Raw genomic sequence first — 21,569 nt, forward strand, 5'->3', positions numbered from 1 at the left:
GTCATCGTCGGCGCGGCGGCCGAACAGGCGGTCATGATGAAACCGCCTAGCCGGAGAGTTTGGCCGACAGCCAAAGCTCCCCCAACAGTAGTACCGTCTTTAAAGACGAGATGAGACATCCGTACTTCTGGCGACGGCACAGTGGAACTCTCAATGAAAGCACCAATGTCGGTGTCAAAACCGGCGGATCTCGGGTAGGGGGTCCCGAACTGTGCGTCTAGGCGGATGGTAACAGGAAGCAGGGGACACGATGTTTTACCCAGGTTCGGGCCCTCTTGATGGAGGTAAAACCCTACATCCTGCTCGATTTATTCTTGATGATATGGGTATTACAAGAGTTGATCTACCACGAGATGGGAGAGGCTAAACCCTAGAAGCTAGCCTATGGTATGATTGTTGTTGTCCTACGGACCTAAACCCTCCGGTTTATATAGACACCGGAGGGGGCTAGGGTTACACAAGGTCGGTTACAAAGGAGGAGATATACATATCTGTATTGCCTAGCTTGCCTTCCATGCCAATTAGAGTCCCGTACGGACACGGGACAAAGTCTTCAATCTTGTATCTTCATACTCCAACAGTCTGGCCGAAGGATATAATCCGGCTGTCCGGATACCCCCTAATCCTGGACTCCCTCAAACTACATATACATGCAACGGCTAACCATAACTCTTTGAAAAAACATATTTGTGTACTTGTGTGCAAGTTAATTCCATGTGTAGTAAATTAGGAGGAATTTTCAAACATATTGGTCTCACAGCATGGACACATGCATGGAGTGCCATGGCATTTTAATTCCAAAAAATTAAAAAATGATCAGAAAAACATGAAACCTTGCTTGATGTAATGTCATGCCACCAAGATGATGTGGTAAAAAAAATAGGCCTGTTTGAAGAAAGTTTGGACACACACCCCTCACAAACCGAAGCAACTCACTAGAAGGCTCGTGGTTCCAAGAGGGAACAATGCATGTTTGATGACGAACGGGACATAGCTTCCTCTTACGGCATTCAAATTTTTTCTATGTTTAACGTGCACTAATACAACTGTCATGTGAAAATTTAGAATATTTCAGGGGTCATTTGACCTTTTAAAGACATTTAAGTGAATTTCTAGTCATTTAATGACCGTAATTCAAATTTGAACTACATATACATGCAACGACTAACCATAACAGTTTGAAAAATCCAATTTGTGTATTTGTGTGCGAGTTAATTCCATGTATAGTAAATTAGAAAGAATTTTCAAACATATTGGTCTCACAGCATGGACACATGGATGGAGTGTCATGGCATTTTAATTCTAAAAAATGATCAGAAAAACATGAAACCTTGCTTGATGTAATGTCATGCCACCAAGATGATGTGATAAAAAATTGGCCTGTTTGACGGAAGTTTGGACACACACCCCTCACAAACCGGAGCAACTCACTAGAAGGCTCGTGGTTCCGAGAGGGAACAATGCATGTTTGATGACGAACGGGAGATAGCTTCCTCTTACGGCATTCAAAAAATTTATACATTTAACATGCACTAATACAACTGTGATGTGAAAATTTGGAAAATCGCAGGTGTCATTTGACCGTTTAAAGACATTTAAGTGAATTTCTAGCCATTTAATGATCATAATTCAAATTTGAACTACATATACATGCAACGGCAAACCAAAACGCTTTGTTAAATCATATTTGTGTACTTGTGTGCGAGTTAATTCCATGTGTAGTAAATTAGGAGGAATTTTCAAACATATTGGTCTCAGGGCATGGACACATGCATGGAGTGCCATGGCAATTTAATTCCAAAAAATTAAAAAATGATCAGAAAAACATGAAACCTTGCTTGATGTAATGTCATGCCACTAAGATGACGTGGTAAAAAAATTGTCCTGTTTGACGAAACTTTGGACACACACTCATCACAAACCGGAGAAACTCACTAGAAGGCTCGTGGTTCCGAGAGGGAACAATGCATGTTCAATGATGAGCGGGAGATAGCTTCCTCTTACGGCCTTCAAATTTTTATACGTTTATCATGCACTAATACAACTGTCGTGTGAAAATTCGGAAAATTTCAGGGGTCATTTGACCTTTTAAAGACATTTAAGTGATTTTCTAGTCATTTAATGACCGTAATTCAAATTTGAATTACATCTACATGCAACGGCTAAAATAACGGCTTGAAAAATCATATTTGTGTACTTGTGTGCGAGTTAATTCCATGTGTAGTAAATTAGAAGGAATTTTCAATCATATTGGTCTCACGACATGGACGCATGCATGGAGTGCCATGGCATTTTAATTCCAAAAAATTAATAAATGATCAAAAAACATGAAACCTTTCTTGGTGTAATGTTATATCACCAAGATGATGTGGTAAAAAAATTGGCCTGTTTGAAGAAAGTTTGGACACACACCCCTCACAAACCGGAGCAACTCACTGGAAGGCTCGTGGTTCCGAGAGGGAACAATGCATGTTTGATGACGAACGGGAGATAGCTTCCCCTTACGGCCTTCAAATAGTTTCTATGTTTAACATGCACTAATACAACTGTCATGTGAAAATTTGGAAAATTTCAGGGGTCAGTTGACCTTTTAAAGACATTTAAGTGAATTTCTAGGCATTTAATGACCGTAATTCAAATTTAAACTACATATACATGCAACGGCTAACCATAACGGTTTAAAAAATCCAATTTGTGTACTTGTGTGCGAGTTAATTCCATGTATAGTAAATTAGAAATAATTTTCAAACACATTGGTCTCACAGCATGGACACATGCCTGGAGTGTCATGGCATTTTTATTCTAAAAATAAAAAAATGATCAAAAAAACATGAAACCTTGCTTGATGTAATGTCATGCCACCAAGATGATGTGGTAAACAAATTGCCCTGTTTGACGAAAGTTTGGACACACACCCCTCACAAACCGGAGCAACTCACTAGAAGGCTCGTGGTTCCGAGAGGGAACAATACATGCTTGATGACGAACGGGAGATAGCTTCCTCGTACGGCCTTCAAATTTTTTCTACGTTTAACATGCACTAATACAACTGTCATGTGAAAATTTCGAAAATTCCAGGTGTCATTTGACCTTTTAAAGACATTTAAGTGAATTTCTAGCCATTTAATGATCATAATTCAAATTTGAACTACATATACATGTAACGGCTAACCAAAACAATTTGAAAAATCATATTTGTGTACTTGTGTGCGAGTTAATTCCATGTGTAGTAAATTAGGAGGAATTTTCAAACATATTGGTCTCACGGCATGGACACATGCATGGAGTGCCATGGCATTTTAATTCCAAAAAATTAAAAAATGATCAGAAAAACATGAAACCTTGCTTGATGTAATGTCATGCAACTAAGAAGACGTGGTAAAAAAATTATCCTGTTTGACGAAAGTTTGGACACACACTCCTCACAAACCAGAGCAACTCACTAGAAGGCTCGTGGTTCCGAGAGGGAACAATGCATGTTCGATGGCGAGCGGAAGATAGCTTCCTCTTACGGCCTTCAAATTTTTATACGTTTATCATGCACTAATACAACTGTCGTGTGAAAATTCGGAAAATTTCAGGGGTCATTTGACCTTTTAAAGACATTTAAGTGATTTTCTAGTCATTTAATGACCGTAATTCAAATTTGAATTACATATACATGCAACGGCTAACCATAACGGTTTGAAAAATCATATTTGTGTACTTGTGTGCGAGTTAATTCCATGTGCAGTAAATTAGAAGGAATTTTCAATCATATTGGTCTCACGGCATGGACACATGCATGGAGTGCCATGGCGTTTTAATTCCAAAAAATTAATAAATGATCAGAAAAACATGAAACCTTGCTTGGTGTAATGTTATATCACCAAGATGATGTGGTAAAAAAATTGGCCTGTTTGAAGAAAGTTTGGACACACACCCCTCACAAACCGGAGCAACTCACTAGAAGGCTCGTGGTTCCGAGAGGGAACAATGCATGTTTGATGACGAACGGGAGATAGCTTCCTCTTACGGCCTTCAAATTTTTTCTATGTTTAACATGCACTAGTACAATTGTCATGTGAAAATTGGGAAAATTTCAGGGGTCAGTTGACCTTTTAAAGACATTTAAGTGAATTTCTAGCCATTTAATGACCGTAATTCAAATTTAAACTACATATACATGCAACGGCTAACCATAATGGTTTGAAAAATCTAATTTGTGTACTTGTGTGCGAGTTAATTCCATGTATAGTAAATTAGAAATAATTTTCAAACATATTGGTCTCATAGCATGGACACATGCATGGAGTGTCATGGCATTTTTATTCTAAAAATAAAAAATGATCAGAAAAACATGAAACCTTGCTTGATGTAATTTCATGCCACCAAGATGATGTGGTAAACAAATTGCCCTGTTTGACGAAAGTTTGGGCACACACCCCTCACAAACCGGAGCAACTCACTAGAAGGCTCGTGGTTCCGAGAGGGAACAATGCATGCTTGATGATGAACGGCAGATAGCTTCCTCTTACGGCCTTCAAATTTTTTCTACGTTTAACATGCACTAATACAACTGTCATGTGAAAATTTTGAAAATTTCAGGTGTCATTTGACCTTTTAAAGACATTTAAGTGAATTTCTAGCCATTTAATGATCATAATTCAACTTTGAACTACATATACATGCAACGGCTAACCATAACGCTTTGAAAAATCATATTTGTGTAATTGTGTGCGAGTTAATTCCATCTGTAGTAATTAGGAGGAATTTGCAAACATATTGGCCTCACGGCATGGACACATGCATGGAGTGCCATGGCATTTTAATTCCAAAAAATTAAAAAATGATCAGAAAAACATGAAACCTTCCTTGATGTAATTTCATGCCACCAAAATGACGTGGTAAAAAAGGCTTGTGGTTCCGAGAGAGAACAATGCATGTTTGATGAAAGTTTGGACACACACTCCTCACAAACCGGAGCAACTCACAAGAAGGCTTGTGGTTCCGAGAGAGAACAATGCATGTTTGATGACGAACGGGAGATAGCTTCCTCTTACGAGCTTCAAATTTTTTATACGTTTATCCTGCACTAATACAACTGTCGTGTGAAAATTTGGAAAATTTCAGGGGTCATTTGACCTTTTAAAGACATTTAAGTGACTTTCTAGTCATTTAATGACAGTAATTCAAATTTGAACTATATCTACATGCAACGGCGAACCATAACGGTTTGAAAAATCATATTTGTGTACTTGTGTGTGAGTTAATTCCATGTGTAGTAAACTAAAAGGATTTTCAAACATATTGTTCTCACGGCATGGACACATGCATGAAGTGCCATGGCGTTTTAACTCCAAAAAATTAATAAATGATCAGAAAAACATGAAACCTTGCTTGATGTAATGTCATGCTACTAAGATGATGTGGTAAAACAATTGGCCTGTTTGACGAAAATTTGAACACACACCCCTCACAAACCGGAGCAACTCACTAGAAGGCTCGTGGTTCCGAGAGGGAACAATGCATGTTTGATGACGAACGGGAGATAACTTCCTCTTACGGCCTTCATTTTTTCTACGTTTAACGTGTACTACTGAACTGTCATGTGAATATTTGGAAAATTCTAGGGGTCAGTTGACCTTTTCAAGACATTTAAGTGAATTTCTAGCCATTTAATGACCGTAATTCAAATTTGAACAACATATACATGCAACGGCTGACCATAACGGTTTGAAAAAATCCAATTTGTGTACTTGTGTGCGAGTTAATTCCATGTATAGTAAACTAGAAAGAATTTTCAAACATATTGGTCTCGCAGCATGGACACATGCATGGAGTGTCATGGCATTTTAATTCTAAAAAATAAAAAAAATGATAAGAAAAACATGGAACCTTGCTTGATGTAATTTCATGCCACCAAGATGATGTGGTAAAAAAATTGGCCTGTATGACAAAAGTTTGGACACACACCCCTCAAAAATCTGAGCAACTCACTAGAATGCTCGTGGTTCCGAGAGGGAACAATGCATGTTTGATGACGAACGGGAGATAGCTTCCTCTTTCGGCCTTCAATTTTTTTCTATGTTTAACGTGCACTAATACAACTGTCATGTGAAAATATGGAAAATTTCAGGTGTCATTTGACATTTTAAAGACATTTAAGTGAATTTCTATCCATTTAATGATCATAATTCAAATTTGAACTACATACACATGCAATGGCTAACCATAATGCTTTGAAAAATCATATTTGTGTACTTGTGTGCGAGTTAATTCCATGTTTAGTATATTAGGAGGAATTTCCAAACATATTGGTCTCATGGCATAGCCACATGCATGGAGTGCCATAGCATTTTAATTCCAAAAAATTAAAAAATGATCAGAAAAACATGAAACCTTGCTTGATGTAATGTCATGCCACTAAGATGACATGGTAAAAAATTGGCCTGTTTGATGAAAGTTTGGATACACACTCCTCACAAACCGGAGCAACTCACTAGATGGCTTGTGGTTCCGAGAGGGAACAATGCATGTTTGATGACGAATGGGAGATAGCTTCCTCTTATGGCCTTCAATTTTTTTCTATGCTTAACGTGCACTAATACAACAATCAAGTGAAAATTTGAAAAATTTCAGGGGTCATTTGACCTTTTAAAGACATTTCAGTGATTTTCTCGGCATTTAATTGCTGTAATTCAAATTTGAACTGTATCTACCTGCAACGGCGAACCATAATAGTTTGAAAAAACATATTTGTGTACTTGTGTGCGAGTTAATTCCATGTGCAGTAAATTAAAAGAAATTTTCAAACATATTGGTCTCACGGCATGGACACATGCATGAAGTGCCATGGCATTTTAATTCCAAAATTTTAATAAATGATCAGAAAAACATGAAACCTTGCTTGATGTAATGTCATGCTACTAAGATGATGTGGTAAAACAATTGGCCTGTTTGACGAAAATTTGAACACACACGCCTCACAAACCGGAGCAACTCACTAGAAGGCTCGTGGTTCCGACAGGGAACAATGCATGTTTGATGACGAACGGGAGATAACTTCCTCTTACAGCCTTCATTTTTTCTATGTTTAACGTGTACTACTGAACTGTCATGTGAAAATTTGGAAAATTCTAGGGGTCAGTTGACCTTTTCAAGACATTTAAGTGAATTTCTAGCCATTTAATGACCGTAATTCAAATTTGAACTACATATACATGCAATGGCTGACCATAACGGTTTGAAAAAAAATCCAATTTGTGTACTTGTGTGCGAGTTAATTCCATGTATAGTAAACTAGAAAGAATTTTCAAACATATTGGTCTCACAGCATGGACACATGCATGGAGTGTCATGGCATTTTATATTCTAAAAAAATAAAAAATGATAGAAAAACATGAAACCTTGCTTGATGTAATGTCATGCCACCAAGATGATGTGGTAAACAAATTGCCCTGTTTGACGAAAGTTTGGACACACACCCCTCACAAACCGGAGCAACTCACTAGAAGGCTCGTGGTTCCGAGAGGGAACAATGCATGCTTGATGACGAACGGGAGATAGCTTCCTCTTACGGCCTTCAAATTTTTTCTACGTTTAACATGCACTAATACAACTGTCATGTGAAAATTTGGAAAATTTCAGGTGTCATTTGACCTTTTAAAGACATTTAAGTGAATTTCTAGCCATTTAATGATCATAATTCAAATTTGAACTACATATACATGCAATGGCTAACCATAACGCTTTGAAAAATCATATTTGTGTACTTGTGTGCGAGTTAATTCCATTGTAGTAAATTAGGAGGAATTTTCAAACATATTGGTCTCACGGCATGGACACATGCATGGAGTGCCATGGCATTTTAATTCCAAAAAATTAAAAAATGATCAGAAAAACATGAAACCTTGCTTGATATAATGTCATGCCACTAAGATGACGTGGTATAAAATTGGCCTGTTTAATGAAAGTTTGGACACACACTCCTCACAAACCGGAGCAACTCACTAGATGGCTTGTGGTTCCGAGAGGGAACAATGCATGTTTGATGATGAATGGGAGATAGCTTCCTCTTATGTCCTTCAATTTTTTTCTATGTTTAACGTGCACTAATACAACTATCATGTGAAAATTTGAAAAATTTCAGGGGTCATTTGACCCTTTAAAGACATTTTAGTGATTTTCTAGCCATTTAATTGTTGTAATTCAAATTTGAACTGTATCTACCCGCAACGGCGAACCATAACAGTTTGAAAAAACATATTTGTGTACTTCTGTGCGAGTTAATTCCATGTGCAGTAAATTAAAAGAAATTTTCAAACATATTGGTCTCACGGCATGGACACATGCATGAAGTGCCATGGCATATTAATTCCAAAATTTTAATAAATGATCAGAAAAACATAAAACCTTGCTTGATGTAATGTCATGCCACCAAGATGATGTGGTAAAACAATTGGCGTGTTTGACGAAAATTTGAACACACACCCCTCACAAACCGGAGCAACTCACTAGAAGGCTCGTGGTTCCGAGAGGGAACAATGCATGTTTGATGACGAACGGGAGATAACTTCCTCTTACAGCCTTCATTTTTTCTATGTTTAACGTGTACTACTGAACTGTCATGTGAAAATTTGGAAAATTCTAGGGGTCAGTTGACCTTTTCAAGACATTTAAGTGAATTTCTAGCCATTTAATGACCGTAATTCAAATTTGAAACTACATATACATGCAATGGCTACCCATAACGGTTTGAAAAATCCAAATTTGTGTACTTGTGTGCGAGTTAATTCCATGTATAGTAAACTAGAAAGAATTTTCAAACATATTGGTCTCACAGCATGGACACATGCATGGAGTGTCATGGCATTTTATTTCTAAAAATAAAAAATGATAAGAAAAACATGAAACCTTGCTTGATGTAATGTTCATGCCACCAAGATGATGTGGTAAAAAATTGGCCTGTATGACAAAAGTTTGAGCACACACCCCTCACAAATCGGAGCAACTCACTAGAATGCTCATGGTTCCGAGAGGGAACAATGCATGTTTGATGACGAACGGGAGATAGCTTCCTCTTACGGCCTTCAATTTTTTCTACGTTTAACGTGCACTAATACAACTGTCGTGTGAAAATATGGAAAATTTCAGGTGTCATTTGACCTTTTAGAAGACATTTAAGTGAATTTCTATCCATTTAATGATCATAATTCAAATTTGAACTACATACACATGCAATGGCTAACCATAACGCTTTGAAAAATCATATTTGTGTACTTGTGTGCGAGTTAATTCCATTGTAGTAAATTAGGAGGAATTTCAAACATATTGGTCCCACGGCATAGCCACATGCATGGAGTGCCATAGGCATTTTAATTCCAAAAAATTAAAAAATGATCAGAAAAACATGAAACCTTGCTTGATATAATGTCATGCCACTAAGATGACGTGGTAAAAAATTGGCCTGTTTGATGAAAGTTTGGACACACACTCCTCACAAACCGGAGCAACTCACTAGATGGCTTGTGGTTCCGAGAGGGAACAATGCATGTTTGATGACGAATGGGAGATAGCTTCCTCTTATGTCCTTCAATTTTTTTCTATGTTTAACGTGCACTAATACAACTATCATGTGAAAATTTGAAAAATTTCAGGGGTCATTTGACCCTTTAAAGACATTTTAGTGATTTTCTAGCCATTTAATTGTTGTAATTCAAATTTTGAACTGTATCTACCCGCAACGGCGAACCATAACAGTTTGAAAAAACATATTTGTGTACTTCTGTGCGAGTTAATTCCATGTGCAGTAAATTAAAAGAAATTTTCAAACATATTGGTCTCACGGCATGGACACATGCATGAAGTGCCATGGCATATTAATTCCAAAATATTAATAAATGATCAGAAAAACATAAAACCTTGCTTGATGTAATGTCATGCCACCAAGATGATGTGGTAAAACAATTGGCGTGTTTGACGAAAATTTGAACACACACCCCTCACAAACCGGAGCAACTCACTAGAAGGCTCGTGGTTCCGAGAGGGAACAATGCATGTTTGATGACGAACAGGAGATAACTTCCTCTTACGGCCTTCATTTTTTCTACGTTTAAGTTTAACGTGTACTACTGAACTGTCATGTGAAAATTTGGAAATTTCTAGGGGTCAGTTGACCTTTTCAAGACATTTAAGTGAATTTCTAGCCATTTAATGACCGTAATTCAAATTTGAACTACATATACATGCAACGGCTGACCATAACTGTTTGAAAAAAATCCAATTTGTGTACTTGTGTGCGAGTTAATTCCATGTATAGTAAACTAGAAAGAATTTTCAAACATATTGGTCTCACAGCATGGACACATGCATGGAGTGTCATGGCATTTTAATTCTAAAAAATAAAAAAATGATAAGAAAAATATGAAACCTTGCTTGATGTAATGTCATGCCACCAAGATGATGTGGTAAAAAATTTGGCCTGTATGACAAAAGTTTGGACACACACCCCTCACAAATCGGAGCAACTCACTAGAAAGCTCGTGGTTCCGAGAGGGAACAATGCATGTTTGATGACGAACGGGAGATAGCTTCCTCTTACGGCCTTCAATTTTTTTCTATGTTTAACGTGCACTAATACAACTGTCATGTGAAAATATGGAAAATTTAAGGTGTCATTTGACCTTTTAAAGACATTTAAGTGAATTTCTATCCATTTAATGATCATAATTCAAATTTGAACTACATACACATGCAATGGTTAACCATAACGCTTTGAAAAATCATATTTGTGTACTTGTGTGCGAGTTAATTCCATGTGTAGTAAATTAGGAGGAATTTTCAAACATATTGGTCTCACGGCATAGCCACATGCATGGAGTGCCATAGCATTTTAATTCCAAAAAATTAAAAAATGATCAGAAAAACATGAAACCTTGCTTGATGTAATGTCATGCCACTAAGATGACGTGGTAAAAAATTGGCCTGTTTGATGAAAGTTTGGACACACACTTCTCACAAACCGGAGCAACTCACTAGATGGCTTGTGGTTCCGAGAGGGAACAATGCATGTTTGATGACGAATGGGAGATAGCTTCCTCTTATGGCCTTCAATTTTTTTCTATGTTTAACGTGCACTAATACAACTATCATGTGAAAATTTGAAAAATTTCAGGGGTCATTTGACCTTTTAAAGACATTTCAGTGATTTTCTAGCCATTTAATTGCTGTAATTCAAATTTGAACTGTATCTACATGCAACGACGAACCATAACAGTTTCAAAAAACATATTTGTGTACTTGTGTGCGAGTTAATTCCATGTGCAGTAAATTAAAAGAAATTTTCAAACATATTGGTCTCACAGCATGGACACATGCATGAAGTGCCATGGCATTTTAATTCCAAAATTTTAATAAATGATCAGAAAAACATAAAACCTTGCTTGATGTAATGTCATGCCACCAAGATGATGTGGTAAAATAATTGGCGTGTTTGACGAAAGTTTGGACACACACCCCTCACAAACGGAAGCAAGTCACTAGAAGGCTCGTGGTTCCGAGAGGGAACAATGCATGTTTGATGACGAACGGGAGATAGCTTCCTCTTACGGCCTTCATTTTTTTCTACGTTTAACGTGTACTACTACAACTGTCAAGTGAAAATTTGGAAAATTCTATGGGTCTGTTGACCTTTTAAAGACATTTAAATGAATTTCTAGCCGTTTAATTTCCGTAATTCAAATTTGAACTACATATACATGGAACGACTAACCATAACGGTTTGAAAAATCCAATTTGTGTACTTGTGTGCGAGTTAATTCCATGTATTGTAAATTAGAAAGAATTTTCAAACATATTGGCCTCACAGCATGGACACATGCATCGAGTGTCATGGCATTTTAATTCTAAAAAAATAAAAAAATGATCAGAAAAACATGAAACCTTGCTTGATGTAATGTCATGCCACCAAGATGATGTGGTAAAAAAATTGGCCTGTTTGACGAAAGTTTGGACACACACCCCTCACAAACCGGAGCAACTCAAGAGAAGGCTCGTGGTTCCGAGAGGGAACAATGCATGTTTGATGACGAACGGGAGATAGCTTCCTCTTACGGCCTTCATATTGTTTCTACGTTTAAGTTGCACTAATACAACTATCATGTGAAAATTTGAAAAATTTCAGGGGTCATTTGACTTTTGAAGACATTCCAGTGATTTTCTTGCCATTAAATGGCTGTAATTCAAATTTGAACTATATCTACCCGGAACAGCTAACCATAACGGTCTGAAAAAACATATTTGTGTACTTGTGTGCAAGTTAATTCCATGTGTAGTAAATTAGAAGGAATTTTCAAACATATTGGTCTCACGGCATGGACACATGCATGGAGTGCCATGGCATTTTAATTCCAAAAAATTAAAAAATGATCAAAAAACATGAAACCTTGCTTGATGTAATGTCCTGCCACTAAGATGACATGGAAAAAAAATTGTCCTGTTTGATGAAAGTTTGGACACAAACTCCTCACAAACCGGAGCAACTCACTAGAAGGCTTATGGTTCCGAGAGGGAACAATGCATGTTTGATGACGAACACGAGATAGCTTCCTCTTACGGCCTTCAAATTTTTTCTACATTTAACGTGCACTAATACAACTGTCATGTGAAAAATTGAAAATTTTCAGGGGTCATTTGACCTTTTAAAGACATTTAAGTGATTTTCTATCCATTTAATTGCTGTAATTCAAATTTGAACTACATATACATGCAACGGCTAACCATAATGGTTTGATAAAACATATTTGTGTACTTATGTGCGAGTTAATTCCATGTGTAGTAAATTTAAAGGAATTTTCAAACATATTGGTCTCACGGCATGGACACATGCATGAAGTGCCATGGCATTTTAATTCCAAAAAATTAATAAATGATCAGAAAAACGTGAAACCTTGCTTGATGTAATGTCATGCCACCAAGATGATGTGGTAAAACAATTGGCGTGTTTGACGAAAGTTTGGACACACCCCCCTCACAAACCAGAGCAACTCACTAGAAGGCTCGTGGTTCCAAGGGGGAACAATGCATGTTTGATGATGAACGGGAGATAGCTTCCTCTTACGGCCTTCGTTTTTTCTATGTTTAACGTGTACTACTACAACTGTCATGTGAAAATTTTGAAAATTCTAGGGGTCAGTTGACCTTTTAAAGACATTTAAGTGATTTTCTAGCCATTTAATGACCGTAATTCAAATTTGAACTACATCTACATGCAACGGCTAACCATAACGATTTGAAAAATCATATTTTTTTGTACTTTTGTGCAAGTTAAAAAATCATCAGACGATGTAAATATTTGGTGTTTAAAAAAGAAAATGTAAAGATCTGGCAAGACAACTGACCCCCACACGATTGGCACTCTATTTCGCGCCTTGAGGTTTGGTATGTGAGTGGCGGGGGTTATTAATCAGACACGGTTCTGTATTGGAAACCGTCAGCTATTAAGTTCACACACGGATTTTGCTACGGGAATCGTGTGTAATTCAAACTATAGTACTCGTAAATTCCAGCGACCGGCGTGTGTATTGTTCCTGTCGATCTAGATTCCGGCCGCCAATAAATTCTATGTTGCTCACGTCGTCCCGCATGCATTCTCATCTACATCCTCCCCTCGGTCGCCCTCTCTCTCTCTCAAATCTGTGCCATGGTGCCGCCGGTCTGCCCACGCGTCGACGAGGAGTCACTGCCCCTCGAGGACGCTCACTCGAAGAGCAGCGACGAGGACCTCACGTGTCGCGGGACGAGGTTGCACCGGACCCCCCAACTTTGAATTGGTTTTGGGGCTAGTACAATCTTTGTTAGTGGAAGTTGCTGTAGCCGGCTGAGAAAGCCAGGCAAGTGGCATTCAAGAAGGAGATGGCGGAGAAGTAAACCAGGTACCAGGCGGCCTGTGAAGCCCGTGATGCCGCCTTGAAAAGGAGGCGGTGGAGCTTTGGGGGCGGGAGCGTCGTTGTGCGGAGGAGGTGTACGAAGACAGGTACTTTGCGAGGAAAGTCAAAGGCGCTAGGCGCCTCATCGCTGCATGGAGGTGGGCCGATAAGCTCCAGCGTGCCACCGACGAGGGGCTCCGGTGGGTGCCCAACGAAATGGCAACATCGTTCGCGCTCGTCCGCTAGCAAGAGGCAGATCGTTACGTCAAGCATTGCAAGGCGGAGGAGGCGGAGTACTGTCTCCGCGCTAGGAAGACGCCGTGCACCAGGGAGCTGATCGCGAGGGGCTTCCTAAATACTGCCCCCAGGAGGGATTGTTAGTTTTAGTATTGTTCGTTTTCAATTTTATGCATTGTACCTAGTAGTTATGTATCATCATGTATATGTGATGATATTATATATATTCTGTGATGAACTCAATTAATATATATATATTCCATTTTCTATCTATTTTTGTATAATAATTTGAATCTAGTTGTTATCATCAACATATACAGAATGGAAAGCGTATATACACACATTGAAATAGAACATATAAAATGGAAAATAGAGTACACACATTGAAACAGAGCAATAAATAGAGCAATACTATGATTGCTGTGAATACATGGCTATCCAAATCGAAACGACTCAACAAAATAAAACGCATCCATGAGACCATGACTAGCGGCCCTTGCCTACGGTAGCTCTTGGCTCTGCCTGAACTCGTGTAGGCGTTCATCCAAGCGGTTGACAAGCTCGTGGTACATATGGAGCGCAATCTTGAGCTCCAAGTTGGCTATTTCATCAGAGATCACCAGCTCGAGGATGCGACGACCATGTTCTCTACTGCGCCCAGGTGGACACCTGGGCCAAGGAGGTGGTCGAGCCTACCGACCAGCGCGTTGGCATCGAGCGGGCCGCGGACAAGGCGAATGATGCGACCCATGTGAATGGTGCGGCGGGCGTCCGGTGCAAGTACGGCATGGCCGACCTCTGGTGCAAGTACGGCGCAGAGGGCCTCTGCCCACTCCTGGTGAGGAATGGGGGTACTGACGGGACCTGTACCCAGCTGCGACGCCCTGTCGACAGCAGGCAAGCGCCGATGGATCCACTCTTGATGTGTGGCGCGTCGCGCCTCTCGCTCTGCGGTGCTCCAACAGTCTCGCCGTGCGGTGAGCCGCAGCCTATCGGCACGGATGCGCCTAGCTTGCTCTGCAGCGCGCCATTGATCATGTTGTGTGGTGAGTTGCAGCCTCTCGGCATGGACATGCCTATCTTGATCCGTGGCGCTGAAGCGCCATGCGCCAAGGGTCTGCTCAACCCTGGCGATGACGCGCATCACGGTGTCATCCATCGCGTTGTCGGGGAGCGCCTCGGCCTCGACGGTCCATGGTGCCTGCTTGTTTTCCTCGTTGATGAGGTTGATGGCAGAGGCGACGCTTTGGTGGGTTGGCATGCTTGGAAAAGGTGGATGTGCTACAGGCTGCGCTTGTTGCCTCCGTGCGTCGCGCGCCGCCTAGGTTTATGCGCAATATCCCTGGGTGGCGGGAAACCGGTGAGGAAATGGTGGAAAACGGTGGCATTTTCATAAAACGCCATCAATTAATGGAAACTTAGCATAGAAGGAACATCAAGCTAGCATAAGAAGTAGATGATGATCAGATGATCATTTATCCTAGTATGCATGTAATAGTTTGCTTTGGTGTGTGGAAATGTGATGTGTGTACTGGCCACCTATATAATTGGATGTTTGCCACGTATTACACACATCTTGTTTATGTGAAACATTTCTGTTCTCTTGGCTCAACACAAACAATTTATCAGAATGAACTGTATGCCCTCCATTGCACACACCTTGATCTGGCTAAACCATTTTTGTTGCGTTGCCTAATCAAAAACAGTTCATCCGAGTGAACCGTATGCCGTATATCGCACATACCTTGATCTAGCTGACCGTTTCTTTTGTGTTGCCTAATCACAAATAGTTCGTCCGAGTGAACTGTATGCCATATATCGCACACGCCTTCATCTGGATGCCTGTTTCGGTTCTTTTTCCTCATCGCAAACAGTTAATTGAACTGAACTATATGCCCTGCATCGCACACGCAACTAAAATCAGAATCGTGTTTGATGGCTCCGCCATCGCAAACGTTTTGCATCTTTTTGATGTTTTTTTACATCAACGTTTGTGATTAATGCATCGCACACAGTTTCCGCAAAGGGATTCTGATCATAGTGTCGCGTTAGCAGCATCCTGCAGTAGTGTGCGGTCCCCAAAGGTAAATTAGCCTTTATCAAGCATGAATTGGAAACTAAAGACACAGTTCAATAAAACCTTAAACAAGGGGACATAGAAAAAAACTCAAATCATATAAAGGGGGAAGAAGACTCATGTTCCATGTTCGCTTCATTTCCTTATTCTTCTTGAAGTTATATAGTCGGTGTGTGTTGTCACTCAGCACACGAGAGACGATATGTGATCCTTCCAATGGGTGAGTTAACTTGTGTTTGTTTCTAGTTTCTTGGTATAGGCAGACAACAAGATCACCAACGCTGAAGGAACACCCACACCCCCGTCGGCCGTGATAGCGACACATGTTTTCCTGGTTGAAAGCAGAACGAGAAAGGCTGAGCTCTCGGCCCTCTTCAAGGAGGTCAAGCTAATCCTGACATCCCTCTTCAGCTTCCGCCTTTGTGTATGCCATCACTTTGTGTGAATTTTAAAGAAAGTCAGAAGACATGATCACCTTTGATCCATACACCATGAAGAACGGTGTGAACGGAGTGGAGCAATTGATAATTATTTGTGGGCTCCATAAGGATTATGGTAGTTCTTCAACCCAGGCTCTAGCTGATCACTCCAGTGGGGGCACCAAGCATGGCTTCATGCCTTGGACAATTAGGCCACTTACTCATCCAACCTGAACAATTGATTGTGAGTGTTCTATGGAAGCAAAGTGTATCCAAGTGCCCTGAGACCAACATCTTATTTATACCAACTCAGCTGGTGTCAATGCAAACATCCATAGTCTTGCTTTTCTTTGGGACGTCGATTGGATTGGCGACCCATCTGAGTGGAGATCACTTTGATGAATCCGGTTGCAAAGAATTACATGATCTCCCTCATTTCCTCTTGCTAGGGGTCAGAGAAATGACAAATTGTTTGCTTGATGGGGTTCTCTAGCTTGATTGTGTTTAGCTTATGCTATCCCATGTTCCTTTGAATTGAAGGCATGTCAGATGGCTACCTCATGAAGATGTCACGATTCCCACCGAGGAAGTCGAAGTGCGCGCTTTCCTATTTTTCATCTAGATTAATAGTGACATTGGTCGTCTTTGTTGGGTATTCAATGAATCTGGACTGGCTTTGTCATCCGTGCCGACTGAGAAAAGGGCTTGGTCATATTTGAGTTCTAGTTATTGGGTATCTCTGTCAGATCAATCGACAACTTGTACTTCACAAGTATCGCCTCACCTAGATTTGCATCAACAATATTTGCATTCTTGTTCACAATGTCCTCTACATGTTTTGGATCTCCAACCACAATGAGGACACCCTCAGGACCGGAGCATACTATGAACTTGGCATAAGTCGGGCGTCCAAATATGTTGTGATATTCACTCTCAAAGTCGACTATCTCAAAAGAGAGGGTGTTTTGGAAATTGTGATCACCATCAAAGATGACCCCGCCCCAATGGCTTGTCTTTCATCCATGAACCACACCATGAATGTTCCTCCTAGTGGCGTTGAGCCTCGACTTGGGAATTCCCATTTTATCCAGCGTGCTTGCGTACAAGATGTTGAGTCCACTGCCTCCATCCGTCAAGACATTTCGTAGTCAATATCCATTGATGAGTGGATCAACGACAAGTAGTTGTCTGCCTAGAAACAACAAATGAGCCGGGTGATCGGTACGGTCAAAAGTGATTGGGGTCACTGGAACCATGGCATTGATCTCCCGACCATGCATCTTTCACACTCGATTAGTTTCCGGGGCCGTGAAAATCAGAAGCATGTCCTTCACCCTGGGAATTTATGTTCCTAATCCTCCACATTATCGTCTCTCTCACCATCATTATCATTAGCCGAGTGCTTTTATTTCCTTGACTAGATTTTCTTTAGGACCTTCATGTATGCTGGTGTGCTTGACCAGGTTATTCACTTTGTTTCCATGGACGCAACAGGGCTTGTCCAGGATGTCACTGCTTGCTTGCTTCTTGCGAGGCACCCAGTCTTGTTCTCCCCGCAAATCTTCTTACCCCCGCTGACTACTGCCACCAAAACAGCGTCGCCGACTCCGTCTTCACCGTCTGACATACAACGTTTTTTCTTGCCATTTTTGCAGTTTTGATCATTTTGGTTTTTGTGCCCGAATGGTCTGTTCCGTGGCTCAGCCTTCATGATCATGTTCTCCTCTTTGCTATTAGCATGCCCATTCGCTATCTCCATAAGTTGGCGCATGAAAGTTACATCTGTGCAACCGATCCGAAGGCAAAGGTGCTCCTATCTCACACATTGTTGGAAAGTGTGGATAGCTTGATTCTCAATGACATTTTCCACAGAGTTGTGAAGCTGTATTCACCTCTGGATATAAACCTGAATGGATTCTTTGGGCGACTAGACACACATCATCAAATCTTAGTAGCCACATGGTCGTTTGTATGTGCCTTCAAAATTCGTAAAGAAAACGTCCTCCATCACTCTCCAACTGTAAATACTGGTTTCTTGAAAATTGTTAAGACATGCACAAGATGATCCATCCAGGTAGAGAGAAAGATTTCACATAGCCACATAATCATTCCCGCCGCTAATTTTCATGACAATGAGGTAGTCGGCCAGCCAGGTCTTCGATTTACTATTGCCACCATACTTCCTGTTTCCCGAGCACATTCGGAATTGTGCAGGGAAGGGAGTCATATGGATTGCCTAACTAAGGCACATCGAGTTCGAAAAGCCTGAGCCACTTCATTTGCATCGATCCCCATCAGTGGCTACATGTGCAAGTGTGTGGTGTTGCGAATATCCATAAGGTTGAAGATCCATCGCATTGCCATTGAAGATTTCGAGAGTGTGTCACAAGTTATCCAACAAATTCATTAGCGACAACATCCGCTCACTAAGAAGATCAGGCCACCCCTTACCACATCACGACATGTTGCTTGTGCACAGTCCAGCTGCCTTTGTGCCAAGATACCCCGCAGATCATAATGAAGATCATCTTGATGCCAGGAAAAAATGTCCCGGTGTCGAGACGAGTCATCTCGCTGTCAAAGAGAAGCGCCCCGACACCAATGGGAGTCATCACGTCTTTTGGAAGATGCACCTCGGTCGAGGAGATCTATCCTGACTAAGAGGTGAGTCATCGCGCCATCAAGGATTACCATCTTGATGACATGGCGAATGATCACGAAGTCGAGGAGTAACGCCCCAAACATTGTGACGGAGATCATTATGTCGCCGAGGAGAACTCTCTCGGTGTTGTGGCGAAAGACCAGCACACACCCCTACACCAATGAGAGTCATCATGTCTTCAGTAACGCCCCAAGCCATAGCTCGTTGCTGCCGTTTACAATGCCACCACGGCCACCGCACGCAAAGCTCACGCCCGAACCTCACATCCAGCTCTCGGGCTCCGCAGGAGGCCAACGAGCCCCTCTGCGCCACTTGCCATGCCACGTAGCGTTTTTCCAGCGAGTCTCGAGCTTGCTACCTCCGTTTTGGCTCGCCGTTGGCGCGCCACCGCGATTTGAACTCCGGTGTGCCACGGACAGGTGGACCCCACATGGATTAGCCACTACCCCCACTACACCCACCGACATGTGGGCCCCATGTTAACTAATTAGATTGGTTTAGACCAATTAGGTTAATTAGTGTAGTCACTGACATGTGGGGCCCTTGCACTATTTAAAAGGATAGAGCCAACCCAGTCAGCTGCCGAGCCAGCAGCTGGGCCCACCTGTCAACCTCTGCTAACTGGGCAGTTGACCCAGTCAACTGGGCCCACTCTGTTGCAATTAACCGGGTACACTTTCTATACCTGTCACACCCCTCTAACAATTAAATCCAAAAAATTCAGGAAATCATTTAAACTTCAAAAAATCATATAAATTAAACCGTAACTCAGATTAAAATAATTTATATATAAATGTTGCTCAGAAAAATATAAAAAATCTGTTTATGCTATCCACATACCTGTCAGACCCCTCTAACATAGTGAACATTGACATTTTGCCCCTGGATCAATAAACCAAAAAACACCTTGAGCTCGAAAATTATTACCAGATAATGTCCCTCTTCTTTTAAAATGCCTAGTGATGCATTAGTGCATATCATCATCACATACTGTGATGACATGACTTGTGTTGCATTTGTTTGCTCCGTTATTTATCTATTTCCCCCTCTTCCCTATTTTTTGGGAGACCCCGAGACTATTGGTGACACCCAGTACGACTACGTTGAGGACGACCCGTCCTGCTCGACAGAGCTTCTAGGCAAGCAAAACCACCTTGAGCATTCCGATATCGCCTATTCTTTCCCTCCACTTCTTGCATTAGAGTAGTGTTACCGTTACTGCTTTATTAGCTGATCATATACTGCTACATAGCCTATCCTTTCTACTACTGTTGATACCTTACATGTTATCCTATATGCTTAGTATAGGTAGGCTAGAGTCTCATCAGTGGCTCTACAACCTTATATGCTTGCCATGCTATACTATCGGGCCATGATCCCCTCGGGGTGGTGATCATGGATATATTCCATAGTACTACACTAAACATGTTCATACTAAAGTCGGGTCAGCTCGAAGAGCACCCACGAGTGATTCCGGACTGGGGGATAAAAGGACATTTTCCCACCCCCTAGTGAATCTTTTTGGTGGAACAATAGGGCAGGTCGAGACCACCTACGAGACAGGTGGGCCTGGTCCTAGTCGGTGTCCGCGGCTATTTCACCATAACACACTTAACGAGATGGGTATTTGATCCGAGACTGCCATTTGGCATATGCGCATTAATTGCCATGGAGGGTAATGGCTTATGGGTCCCTCAGCGTCATACATTCGTTCCAAAAGCGATCCAGATGTCACAGTTCAGAGATGCGGGCTGATTGTCTGGGTGAGCGTAACAGCCTGCTTGTATATACAGAGGTGGGCTTTCGTCTTTGTCCAGTCATGCAACTTGCAGGAGTGCTTAGGGTGATGGGCCCAAGAACCTTTGACAGTTAGGATTTAGACCAGCATGTTGACCTCTCTGGAGAGCCTTGGTAGGTCTAGGGCATGTTGATCATCCGAGGCCAGGCATTACCCAGAAAAGTGTGTCCGGCCAAAGATAATCAAGCGTGTTGGGTAATGTGGTGCACCCCTGTAGGGAAGTAATCTATTCGAATAGTGGTGTCCACGGTTATAGGACGACTTGGAATTGTATCCCGACCTCTTTCAACTAAAACTGGATACTTGATAAAATACACCTAGATAAGAGACAGATACACCCGGTGATCGCTTTCTCTCAGGGAGACGAGGAGAGGATCTGTAGGTAGGTTAATTCCTATACGTTGCTACATGATGTTACTATATTATGCTACTCTCTTCTACTGCCGCAAGATAATGGCAACCAGAAGAT

The sequence above is a fragment of the Triticum urartu genome, chromosome 3, assembly GCF_003073215.2.
Source record: "Triticum urartu cultivar G1812 chromosome 3, Tu2.1, whole genome shotgun sequence".
Taxonomy (NCBI): domain Eukaryota; kingdom Viridiplantae; phylum Streptophyta; class Magnoliopsida; order Poales; family Poaceae; genus Triticum; species Triticum urartu.